This window comes from Zonotrichia albicollis, unplaced genomic scaffold (assembly GCF_047830755.1).
Source record: "Zonotrichia albicollis isolate bZonAlb1 unplaced genomic scaffold, bZonAlb1.hap1 Scaffold_257, whole genome shotgun sequence".
In the NCBI taxonomy this organism is placed as follows: Eukaryota; Metazoa; Chordata; class Aves; order Passeriformes; family Passerellidae; genus Zonotrichia; species Zonotrichia albicollis.
The window spans coordinates 3,997,127-4,009,808 of NW_027428429.1; the positions used below are offsets into that span (position 1 = coordinate 3,997,127).

General features: G+C 58.5%; 1 long non-coding RNA gene across 1 annotated transcript; it reads right to left on the minus strand.

Moving 5' to 3' along the window:
* Nucleotides 1–2,297: 2,297 nt before the first annotated feature.
* On the minus strand, nucleotides 2,298–3,432 carry LOC141727937 (uncharacterized). The gene is made up of 3 exons (XR_012578713.1): nucleotides 3,326–3,432; nucleotides 2,927–2,948; nucleotides 2,298–2,839 (listed from the first exon to the last, which is right to left on the minus strand). It is a non-coding gene; the product is annotated as an uncharacterized LOC141727937 (long non-coding RNA).
* Between the last annotated feature and the right edge of the window lie 9,250 nt (nucleotides 3,433–12,682).

Consider the following 12,682-nt stretch of genomic DNA (forward strand, 5'->3'; position numbering starts at 1 on the left):
CCCCAAGGCTTTTCCAAGCCTTTCTAGGCCATCAAAACAGCCGAGAACGGGACACTTCCCAGGCCATTCTAAAGGGCTACATGTTTGAGGCAAGGAAGGAGGAGGGAACTGGTCAGGTTGTTGAGCAGATTGTTGTGGGATATACAAGGTTTTTGGGGCTCTCTTAGTCCCTTGCTGCAAAGGGACAAAATGATGAATTACTGCATTTCAGGACTGGTTCTCACACAGCTGCCCCTGCAGGAGGCGATTTCCAGCCAGCCCTGCTCTGAAAACCATCAAAGGCCCTTTCAGAGCCACTGCTTGGGCTCCCTTTGGGTTTTGTGCTTCTTGCAAGGCTGAGCAAACCACAGGCAGGCCTTTTTCCACCACAGAATTCTCACCTCTGCAGCAGCTCTAAAGCTGCCAGAATCAAAGCCAAGGGGGCAGGGGGGACCCTCAGGTGCTGGCTGCCCCCTGGGGCTGGGCAGAGCAGGGCTGGGCAATGGCCGTCCCTGTGCAGTGGGGCTGGGCCATGGCTGGGCCCCACCCTTGGATGGCCACAACAAAAACAGCAGCCACTCCACAATACTTTTCACTATCTGAACAACATGGCAATATTTAATCAATAGTATACTCAATAATATAATATCAGTTCATATAATCAACAGCTAAAGTCAACTTCCATTAACTTGTTTCTCACAATACATACTAGTAAACAACTGCTATTCCTGTCCTCACATTTTTGCCTAAAGTACCCATAATTTCAAAGTTATAATTGTTCAGAGTGAAGCGGGTCATATTTTCCATTCCAAGGGAGGTTCCCACTTTGTTCAACTTCCTTGAAAGAGCTGAAGAAAGAAACACAATTTATGCCAGTTTAAACAAAAAGCTGTATTTTTGTCCCAGGTGCAGGGAACCAGGTCCTGTGCCCCCTTGGAACTAGGATGGGCACCAGTGAGCCACCTTAGTGGGAGCACTGGGAGGGGGATTGCAGAGCCACTAAGCACATGGGGGTTAAGAGGAAGAAATCTGATTTTGACTTATGTCTCAACATATGCTATGCATGAGGTGAAAAATGACTCTGTGGGTTGTCCATGTGCTGGGAACCCTGTCCCTGGCGAGGCTTCACGTAACAGAGAATCAGGGGAGAGAAAGCATCAGTGATGGGGCTGTGAGTGACACCCACTGGCTGGTGGGACAGATTCCTTGGAAAAACGTCTGGGAAAAATGGCTGGGAAATTGGGCAGTGGGAGGAGCCTTTGTAAATGAAGGCAGCAAACTGTGACACAATAGGAGCATTTCCTTTGGGTTTCTTGGAGGGATCAGGGGCTCGCTCGGAGGGTCAGTTTGGCCCTCCTTCCCTGTGGGACTGACATTCTCTGAACTTGGGAGAAACAGTGAGAGAAGCAAAGAAGGATCCAAACAGTTCTTATCTCATTTACTGCTCCTGTGTTGTTCATGAGTGGAATTCATTGTGGAAGATTGTTTACCTGAAGGGAATTGGTAATTGGATTCTGGTGTGAGAGTTTTGATTCACTGACCAGTTGAATCCAGGTGTGTGTGTGTGTGGGGACAGTAAACTGACTGCCATGAGACTGTGTGCAGTGGAGTGCCATTGAGTGCTTGGCAGATTCAGTTTAGATATAATGTAATATAATATAGACTAATATGGTATAATAAAGTAATTAATAAGCCTTCTGATAAGATGGTGTCAGATGCATCATTCCCCCTGGTTGTTGGGAAAAATATCACCGATACTCCCCCCACACCGCCTTTTCCTCCCGGTGGTCCTTCTTCCCTGTCCGCACCCGTTCTTCCCTGCTTCGCTGCTTCCCCGAGGCAGCTCATTCCTGCTTGTCCTGGACATTCCTTCATTGCTTCCCTGATGGAGCTGATGCTGCCTGCACCCACCTGCCACCTCTGCCGCGTTTCCCATGCTGCCCACAGCACCGAGCCTGCTGCACCTGTCCCCCGCAGCCCCAGCCCCTGCAGCCAGGCCAGAGCCCCCAGTGCTGCAGCACCAGCCCGCAGCCAGCCCAGAGCCACCAGTGCCGCAGCACCAGCCCGCAGCCAGCCCGCAGCAGCCAGCCTGCAGCCATCGCTCGCCCATGCCAGAGACACGCAGGTGCCGTCCTTGGAAATCACGCCCAGCCACTCACAAAAGCCATGTGGGCTCACCCTGGCTTGCAGCACACACACTCCATCTGCCGAGCTGATGCCCACAGAGCACCCAGGCTCCTTGTGGTAAAGCTGTCCCTGTATTCTGTTTCTCTCTCTATCCTTTTCCCTTTCTATTCCCTTCCCTCCTCCTTAGTACGAACGCTTACCCCCTTTACCAATAAACAGTTCTCAGATATAATATTGCCACTTTTGTGTTTCATTTTCATATGAGAAACCTTTCAGCAAGAATCCTTCCTGACTCCCCCTTTTACAGCAGGATGGGACAGGGGTGGTGAGAGGAGGGATGGGGAAGCCCTGGGTGTACTGCAAGCACTGTGGGGAGAGAATGGAGCAGTCACTTGAGGGTACTTGGGCACTTGGATGGGGCTGGGGAGCCCCTGCAGGTACCAGCAAAGGGATGGGGGAGCCCTTGGGGGTACTGGGAAAGGAAATGGGGAGCACAGGATGCCCTGTGTAGCCTCTGACTGACTCATGGCCACATCCCTTGGAAGGATGAGCAACCACAGGAGGTGTGGAGGGAGCACCCCCAGTGTCACCCAGTGCCTCCCGCTTCCCAGAGCATCACAGCTTTTGGTGTAGATTGTCATAGATGTCGCTGGGTTCCCATGGGTGCCTTTGCAGCTCCATGTACGTCGCCTGAGGATCCTCCACTGGGAGTGCCATGGGGTCTGGGGGGGCCCTGTGGGAATAAGGGGGTGTGTGGAAGGGGATGGGAGGTGCTGGGGGTTTGGGTAAAAGGTGTCTTCGGGCTGGAGGCTGCACTCACCTTTCCTGGTGCTTCCTGGCATCTGCAAAGAAAACTGGAGGGGTGAGTTTGGAGACCCAGGGGCCCCCATTCACCCTTGGGAATGCTGAACCACCACCAGATACACAATTCTCCCCAGGCCCCCCCAGTATCCCTGATGCACCCCCAGTATCCCTGACCCACCCCACTTGCACCAACACCCTGAGCCCCCAGAGCCCCTAGCCTGGCAGTGGGGGAGACCCCTGATAGAACCCCCAACATCCCTGCAGGACCCTCCAACAGCTCCCCAGGGCTCTGAGCTATGGTCACTGGGGGCTGAGCTCCTCCCTGGTCAAGGGCTGTGGGTGCAGCCCTATGGCCTCCCTCTCTGGGGGCCTTCCCAGTGATCCCCAGGAGCCCTGTGCCCCCACTGTCACCTACCCAGGCGGTGCCACTGGTACCAGGCCACAATGATACCCACAAGCAGGAGCAGGAACAAAATGGCCCCACTGACCCCTGCAGCCACTGCAAGAAACAGAGGGGGACACATCAGGGTCACCCATGACCCCAGGGGTCCTGCACTCCCTGGTGACACTGTGTGACCCCACCTGTGTCCCTGTGTGTCCCTGTGTCTCGCGATGTCAGCTCCAGGACACCAGGTGTGATGGTGGCAATGTCCATGGGCACTGCGGGGACACAGACAGGGCTGAGGCCACAGCGAGGGGCTGGCAGCCGGTGTGAGGGGATAGGGATGGGGGGGATGGATGTGGTGGGGGATGTCAGGAATGGGGTCACACCAGGGAGGGGTGAGGGGACACTGGGCAAAGGCGGGGTGACCCAACAATGTTTCTGGGGGACATGGAGGTCCCCAACCATGGCACTTGAGGAGGCTGTGGGGGCTCCCCGTGCCCATCCCCGCGCTCACTGTGTACAATGACAGGGAGCTGGATGCTGCTCTTCCGCAGAGCCCCCCCCCCTCAGAGCACACCTGGTAGCTGCAATTCCCCAAGTGGGAGACCCCCACGGTGGGAACCAGCAGCTGCAAGGACCCCTGCGGGGCCCCCCACCTCCTGCCCAACCCAGTAGAACACGTGCAGGAGGGGGGCTTGGGGCCACAGGGGGCTGGGGGTGCTGAGGCAGCTGAGAGTCAGGGGGCACCCCACCGTGGGTTTGGGGGATCCTCCAGCACTTGCACAGGGAAGAGCTCAGGGAAGAACAGGGGAGGTGAGGACTGTGGCTCTGAGTCTGCTGGGAGGTGTCTTTGGGGGTGTCAGGAGTTTGGATTTCCAGCCGTGGGGGTGCTCACCATGCACTGTCACTGTCACCGGCGCTGAGAGCATCCACGGCGCCACCTTGGAGTCCACCTGGCCCCCACAGCGGTAGCGGCCACTGTGGTTCAGCTGCAGAGGCGACAGGGACAGCTTGGTCCCAGTGAGGGACCTCCCCACCTCCTTGTCCTCATGGTAGAATCGCACCTCAGTGACCGACATGTCCCGCCAGCACCGGCAGCGCAGTGTCATCGTGTCCCCCTCTAGCAGCTCCCACGCTGGCACCTGCAGCACCAAGCGAGCTTTGGGAGAGAGGGGTCCTGTCACACCGGAATATCCCCTTTTGATGGGGATCCCTCCATTGGGTCTCACCCAGCGCACCAGGTATCCCCAATTCCAGCATGGTTTCCCCCGCACTGGATGCTCTGGGATGTCCCCAGAGCAGGGGACGGGCTTTGGTAACACAGGAGGTGACCCATGGAGTGGGGCCCACCCAGAGCCCTCAGGGTCCCCACAGTGCCAGGCTGGAGACACCCAAACCCCCCTCACCATTTAAGACTCTCATGGGGGTCTGAGCCCGGTGCCAGGTCTGTCACACCTGTAGATGCCACTCGCAGTGACAGTGAAGTTGGCAGGTCCCTCCTGCCACCAATGCTGCCCATCCTGGTACCAGGTGGTGGAACTGGCGGTCCCCGAGCCCTGGCAGGTCAGTGTCACCTGGTCCCACAGCACTGCCGGCCTCCAGGGAGGATCCACCAGGAGCTGGGTGGTCTGGGCACCTGTGGGTGACAGGGGACACCAGGCTGCCAGGGCCAGCGTGGGGCTGGGGAGAGCGAGGTGGGACAATGGCATCCCCTGAGGACTCACCAGCGAGGCCGAGGGTCTGGGCTGGAAGGGAGAAGGGACAGGGCTCAGTGGGGGTGTGACTGAATGGACAGCACCACCCGGGGTATGAGGTGAGGCGTCTGTCCTCAAACTGTCCCCATGGGAACACTGGTGTGGCATGGACATCCTGAGCACAGAGACATCTTGGTCATCATGGGTTGACGCAGGAAATGGCAACACTGTGGACACCCCATGTTTGCACAGGTCACCTCCACCAGCCCTACAGCGCCTGTCCCCACGGCCACAAGCCATGGCCCTGTGCCCATGATCCCAGTGAGATGGCACCTGTCCCTATGGCCCATCCACATGGTGTGTGACCCTTGTCCTTGTCTCTGCATCCCTGATTCCCTGTCCCCCTCCCCACAGCTGCCCCAGCCCCAGAGTTCCTTTTGCCACATCCTTGTCTCCACATCTCCATCCCCCTGTTTCTGTCCCCACATCCCAGTTCCCCTGTTCCTGTCCTCATGGCCTCCCCACAACTCTGGTCACACTGGCTCCCACCCTGCTGGCATTGGGGACCCCAGGGGACACTGCAACCCCCCTATGGCCCCTCCCCACTGGTCTCTGCCTAACTGGGCTCAATCCTCAGGGTGTCAGTCCCATGCATGGGGCACTCACCCCACAGGAGCAGTGCCAAAATCCCGGCCATCCCGGTGTCTCCAGCCATGTGGACAGACTGTCACTCACTGCTGGGGGTGACTGTCCCCTGGGTGGTGTCTCTATGGCCAAAGGGGAGGGAAGCAAGGTCAGGTCTCTTCCTCATGCATAGGTGGCACCTGGTGGGGGCAGGGTGGCCACAAGCTGGGGACAGGCTGTGGGAGGGTGGGGACAGGATGGGGACAAGGCTGAGTGGCAGAAGTTGGGACATGGGGTTCCCAGGAGTGAGTGGCACAGGGTGTTTGGAGGGCCAGGGATGTGTTCTAGGGGAATAAGGAGCCCAAGGGATTGGGTCCCTGGGAATGGGGGTTCTGAGGAGTGGGAATCACCAGGGATGGAGGTGCCATGGGAATGGGGGTGCCCAGGGCTGGGGGAACTAAGGGATGGAAGTCCCAGAACAATGAGGGCTCCAGGGATTTGGGGTCAGGGGATGGTTGTCCTAGGGATGAGGGTACCAGGGGAATGAGGGATCCAGTGGGCATGAGGGTGCCTGGGAGAATCAAGGTTCTGGGGAAAGAGGAATTTCTGCGGATGGAATGAATGGGAGAGGGTTCCTTGGGAATGGGGTGCTGGGCCATGGAGATCCTGGGAAATGTGAGTACTGGGATGGAGTCCCTGGGACAGGGGCACTGAAGCAATGGGGGTCCCATGGTTGGGTTCCCAGGGGAATGAGGGTGCCTGGGATGGGCAGTGGCTCGGTGGGTCCTTGGGGTGGAGCCCCTTCCCTGAGTGCCTCAGATTTTGGGGTGACCCACAGCCCAGCACAGCCCCCAAAGTGTGCCGATGGCCTGGGGGTGACGCCAGGGAGATTCTGAAGGGCTCTGAGTCTGTGTGCCCCCAGCTCCCAGGGGCTTTTTCCACTCTTCATTTCCATTTCCTCCTTTTGATCCCTCAATTTCACAACGCCCCAGTTTGTTCCTTGATTGTTCTGGGAAACAACTGAGTAGGGAATGGGCTAGGGGAAGCCCAGAGTGGGGCAAGTAACAGTGAGGGGTCTGTAGAGAGGCTGGGGGATGGGGGTATCTGGCTGTGCCCCCCCAACACTTTCACTTTCTCTCTCCTCAGAAGAAGGAAGAGGCCGTTTGTGCTGAGTGTCACATGGTGGGGGGGAGAGGGTTCTGTCCTGTGGGGATCCTGTCCCAGGGGTGACACATGCTGGCAAGGGGCTCCTGTCAAGGGGGATGGCAGCTCCGGGGGGCTCCAGACTTCTCCATTCTTGCTCAGCCTCTGCAGGATGTGAGCCACCAAGAGCAGCTGGGGAATGGAGCCCCAGCCAGGAAGGAGCTCCCAAACTCCTGCTCCTTGAAGCCAGTGGCCATCCAAGGGTGGGGCCCAGCCATGGCCCAGCCCCACTGCACAGGGATGGCCATCCCCAGGTGGCAGCCAGGACCAGAGAGACCCCCCTGCCCCCTTGGCTTTGATTCTGGCAGCTTTAGAGCTGCTGCAGAGGTGAGAATTCTGTGGGTGGAAAAAGGCCTGGCCTGTGGTTTTCTCAGCTCTGCAAGAAGCACAAAACCCAAAGGGAGCTCAAGCAGTGGCTCTGAGAGGGCCTTTGATGGCTTTCAGAGCAGGGCTGGCTGGAAACCACCCCTGCAAGGGCAGCTGTGAGGGAACTAATCTGGAAATGCAGCAATTGATCATTTAATCCCTGTCTCCAAAGGACTAAGAGAGCCCCATAACTACTGCAAATGCCAAAACAATCTGCTCAACAACCTGACTGGGTCCTCTTTCTTGAACAAAACCTGCAGCCCTTTGGAACATCATGGAAAGAAAGTTTGAGTTCTGGCTCAGCTGCCAGACAAGAGGGAAATGTGGGAAATATTTAGCAGTGGCTCTGCCCTATGGCCATGATGGGGGTGTGGGGAGTGACCCTGTCTGGATTCCAGGTGTTCCCAAAGCTCCTCCTTCCCTGCCCTCCTCACCTGCACAGGGCACAGGGAATAGACAGGGCTCTGCCCCACACCAGCTGCACACCTTCCAGGGTACCCCTCCACTTCCCGGAGCAGTGGGGGCCTTACCCTGGCAACGCTCGGTCCCGACACATCGCGACAGTGGCTTCGGACACCCCGTGACTGTCCCAGCACTCGCAGCGCGATGGCAGCTGGGCCCTTCCCGGTGCTCCAGGACCAACATTGCGGTCCCTCCTTTCTGCAGACCCCACCGCAGGGTCTCTGCTCCCCCCTGTCCCGGGGTCTCCCCTCCGCCGTTTCGCTCCCTCCCCGCTCGGGGCTCCCCAGTGGGGTCCCGGTCCCTCCATCCCGGCCCCTCCCACCCGCTGCCCCCCGGCCCCTCCGGCCACGCCCCCCGACAGCCCCGGGGCCGGCACCGGCAGAGGCTGCCGAGCCCCTGCAGGATGAGACGTTCCTGGGGCAGCGCCGGCTGAGCGGGGCCCGGCTCCCTCACGCCGTCCTTGCCCGCAGCACTCGGGCTCCAGCAGCCCCAGGCTGCTCCTTCAGGATTTGCTGACGGCTCCCGGAGTGCTGCCCTTTGTCGGGAAGGAGTCTGGAAACATCCGAATCATCCCCGGGACCTCCTGTGAGGCTGTGCCTGAGCACTGAGAGGTTTGGGAGCCGATGGGTGTCACTGTTCTGTCTCAAAATCTGGGGGAAGCAGGAATGGCAAGTGGTGCCCACCATGGCCCAGCCCCTCTGGGCCTCATCTGACCACACTGCAAAATTTTCGGCACTCCTGCTCCACCTGCATGGGCAGGTGCTGCTCCCGTGGGAAACCTTCTCCTCCAGCTGCTCCCACCTCAGCCACTGCTCCAGCTCAGCCCTCCTGGAAGGCCAGCAGGAAGCACCAGCCACAAGGCACAGGCACTGAATCATCCCCAGCACCAGCAAAAATCTTCTGGGCAGTAAAGAAAGGTTCTTGTGGGCAGAGCTGGCAGCATCTGACCCCCAAATGGTATCAAATACTACCTTGTGTAGCCCAAAATCCCTGGAAGAGGCAGCAAAGCCATCGGTTTGTGCACCAGGATGATTTAGGAGCACAGCTGAACTTCAGTAACACCAGCTATAATTACAACACCTCCTTAAGAGTCTGAGCTCCCAGAGCAGAACAGGGGCATTGGCCCAACCAGCTCCAGTTTTGCCCCATTTTGGCCTCCCAAGGCACTGCTCCCAGCCCGGGCTGTCCCTGTGCTCCAGCTGCAGCTGCAGAGCCCTCAGGGCTGTGGCTTTGCTTTCCTCCTCTTCCTCCTCCCCCTGTGGCTTCTGTGTCAGGACCAGAAGTGGCCCAGGAAGAGCAGGAACTCCAAAAGTGCTCTGGAGCCCCCTGAGGAGCCCAGGCAGAGTCAGCACCAAGTACCAGCTTTCCTCAACATCCCAGGGCAATTCAACATTTCCAGAGTGGCTGTGACAGGGCTGAAAGAGGAAAAGGGAGAGAAAGTCTGAGGACTTGCAGGAATTGTGGTTTAAAACCACCAGAGCTGCTGCTGTGGACCCGAAACTTGCCTGGGGTCAGGGACTGCCTTCCTTCCATTTGGGATCATGGAGAGCAGTGGCTAGTATTCTGCAGGGCATATGCCTGGCCCTGGGACACTGCTACGCTGCCAGTGGGCACTGGGATCCAACCTGCTGCCTTGGCAGCTTCTGCCTGCTGCCGGTGGTGGTGCCGGGAGCGATTGGTGCCCGTGAGTTTGCAAAAGGAGCGATTTCCCCTCCTCCCTCCCGTCCGAGGCCGCCATGGCCCCTGAGGGGATGGAGCTGGACCGGGGCGCCCCCAGCTGGCTGGGAGTGCTCCCTGCAGCGCCCCCTGCTGGCCGCGGTTATAACTGCCACAAAAACCAACAGCGCTGAGCGGGAGGGAAAGTTCTGGGTTTGTGTTGTTTGTTCTGTTCTGGTTTATAAATTTCCCAGTAAAGAGCTGTTATTTCTTTTCCTGCACTTTTGCTTGAATGCCAAAACATTTTTCAAATTTAAAAATTTTAGACATGGGTCTCCTTTCCATTCCGAGAACGCTCCCACTTTCCTTGGCAAATATTTCTCATTTAAATGAGTTGCCAAATCCTGGGTTCCAGAGTGGATGGGATAGACACCCCAAAAACAGACATGGTCAGGGACTTGGCTGCCTCATACTCTGGCTTTTAAGCAGTTAGGCCACCAAGTGCCCTCTCCCCAGCTGGCACTTCTGGTCACCTGGCCACTCAGGAGCTGGCTTTGGCAGAGCGTCACACTGTCCCCAGTGTGCCACGGCTGACACAATGATGGACAGATGGAGCCCTATCTCAGCAAAAGCAAGGCCTGACCCATCCCTGCAACACACAACTGTCCCAAAATGCCTCCAGAAATGAAACTTTTCCTCTCTCTGACACCTCACCCTGCGCCATGGCCTGATCCCGACTGCCCTGGAAAAGGGGGAGGCTCTGGAACCCCCAAAGGGCCGTTGTGAGAGCATCGTGTGGGGAAAATGTCAGAGGAGGGGTAAGGGACAGGGGACAAGAGAATCAAGAGCCTCCTGATGGCAGCTCTGGCCATCAGAGCAAAGAAAGTCCAGGGCCCTGCCAGCTCCGCTGGGGGAGGAAACGTGCTTGGGGAAGTGTTCAGGGTTTGTTCCTTTTCAGTTGGCTTTGCCTGGAAATCGTTCTGCGTGTGACCATTTGGACGTTGAACCTTGTTCCGGTTTGTGTTGGTTTTATTTTCTCTCATTACTGTTGCAGGAAATTCTTCTTCTCTTAGCCTTTTGGCACCTTTGTGCCCCCACTGGGAGGGAGAGGGACAGTTTTTAGTGGCAGCACACTCATGAGTGGGTGCCCATGGGTGGGGACCCCCAGTGCCCCCCAGTTTCCCCCAGTGTCACAGCACATTCCTCTAGATGTCACCGGGTTCCTGTGGTTGCCCCTGGGGTCCCCGCAGCTCCACGTAGGTCACCTGGGAATCCTGGAGGGTAGTGGCACAGGGGGACCATGCGAGAGACACGGGCTGTGGGATCTGGGTGGGGTGACACTCGTGGGTGACGTGTCCCTCTGTGTGTGTCCCCCCCGTACTCACCCCCTGCCCTCTTGGTGACCACGACGTGGGTGTACAGCACCTCCCCCTCCTCTGGGGGGGCCAGGGGATCCGGGGGGGCCCTGAGGGAATAAAGTGGATGTGGGGGAGGGAATGGGAGGGCTTGGGGGTTGCGGTAAAATGGGAGAGTGTGGTTTGAGCCCCCCACTCACCTTTCCTGCTGCTTCCTGGCAGCTGCAAACGAAAGAGGGATGGGGTGACTGCAGGGTCCCAGAGCCCTGAACCCGCTCAGGATTCCTGAACCCCCACAGGACCCTCAATTTCTCTCAGAACCCCTAAGTATCCCTGAAGGCCCCCAGAATCCATGAACCTCCCCAGTGTCCCTTACCAACTCAGCCTCAGGAACTCAAAGCCCAGCAGGACAGAAACCCTCCCCCGACATCCCCAGAGCTCCTGAAAGAACACCCAACATCCCTCCAGGACTCTCCAGCACCTCCCCAAACCCGACAGGAACCCCAGACAAGGTCACACTTCTGGGGCTGTGGGTGCTGCCCTATTGCTCCCCAGGTCTGGGGGCCTCTACAGCTCCCTGAGACCCCTGTGCCCCCAATTGTCACCTACCCACACTGTGCCATCGGTGCCAGGCCACAATGACACCCATGAGCAGGAGCAGGAACAAAAGGGCTCCACCGATCCCTGCGGCCACTGCAAGAAACAGAGGGGGACACATCAGGGTCGTACATCACCCCAGGGGTCCTGCACTCCCTTGCGAACCTGAGGGACCCCACCTGTTTCCCTGTGAGTCCATTTATCTTGTAGTGTCACTTCCAGGACACCGGGGGTGATGGTGACATTGTCCACAGGCACTGCCGGGACAGAGACAGGGCTGAGGCCGCAGGGAGGGGCTGGCAGCCAGAGTGGGGATGTGGGGATGGGCAGGGATTGGTGTGGTGGGGGATGTTTAGGATGGTCTCACGCCACGGAAGGGTGAGGGGACATGTAGAGTGATGGAAGGACCCAAGAAATATGTCTGGGGGACATGGAGGTGCCCAGGGCAGGGGTCCCTAGCAGGATGTGGGAGTTCCCTGTGCCCATCCCCACACTCACTGCGCACCGTGACATGGAGCCGAGCGCTGCTCTTCCGCACCGCCCCCACTTGGAGCGCACCTGGCAGCTGTAATTCCCCAAGTGGGAGACCCCCACGGTGGGCACCAGCAGCTGCGGGGACCCCTGTGGGCCCCCCACCACCTGCCTTTCCTGGTAGAACACGTGCAGGAGGGGGGCTCGGGGCCACAGGGGCTGGGGGTGCTTAGGCAGCTGAGAGTCAGGAGGGACCCCATGGTGGGTTCAGGGGTCCCTCCAGCACAGGCACCAGGTAGAGCTCAGGGTAGGAGAGGGGAGGTGAGGACTGTGACTCTGAGCCTGCTGGAAAGGGTCATTGGGGGTGTCAGGAGACTGGAGTTCCAGCCATGGGGGTGCTCACCATGCACTGTCACTGCCACTGCTGCTGACCGTGACTGCCAGGACCCCACCAAGCCCCCGCAGCTGTAGTGGCCACTGTGGTGCAACTGCAGGGGGAACAGGGGCAGCTCGGTCCCATTGATGAACCCACTCACTTCCTTCTCGTCTCGGTAAAATCGCACCCTGGTGACTGTGTGGTTCCAATGGCCGCACCGACAGCGCAGTGTCATCGTGTCCCCCTCCAGCAGCACCCCTGTTGGCACCTGCAGCACCAGATCATCTGTGGGACAGGAGGGTCCCCTCTCATCAAGGGGCTCAAGACAGGTCCGAGGTAGTCCCTGTGACCCTGAGAACATCAGGGTGCACTGGGATGTCCCTGTGTGCAGGGCACAGGCTCTTGCCACACAAGGGTAGTGATGCCACCTAAGGAGTAGAGTCCACTCTGACTTGTCAGGGGCCACCCTGATCATTTAACATCCCCACTCACCATCTGAGACCATTACAGGGGGGCTGAGCCCAGTGCCGGGTCTGTGACACATGTAGGTGCCTCTCTCGGTGACAGTGAAGCTATCAGGTCC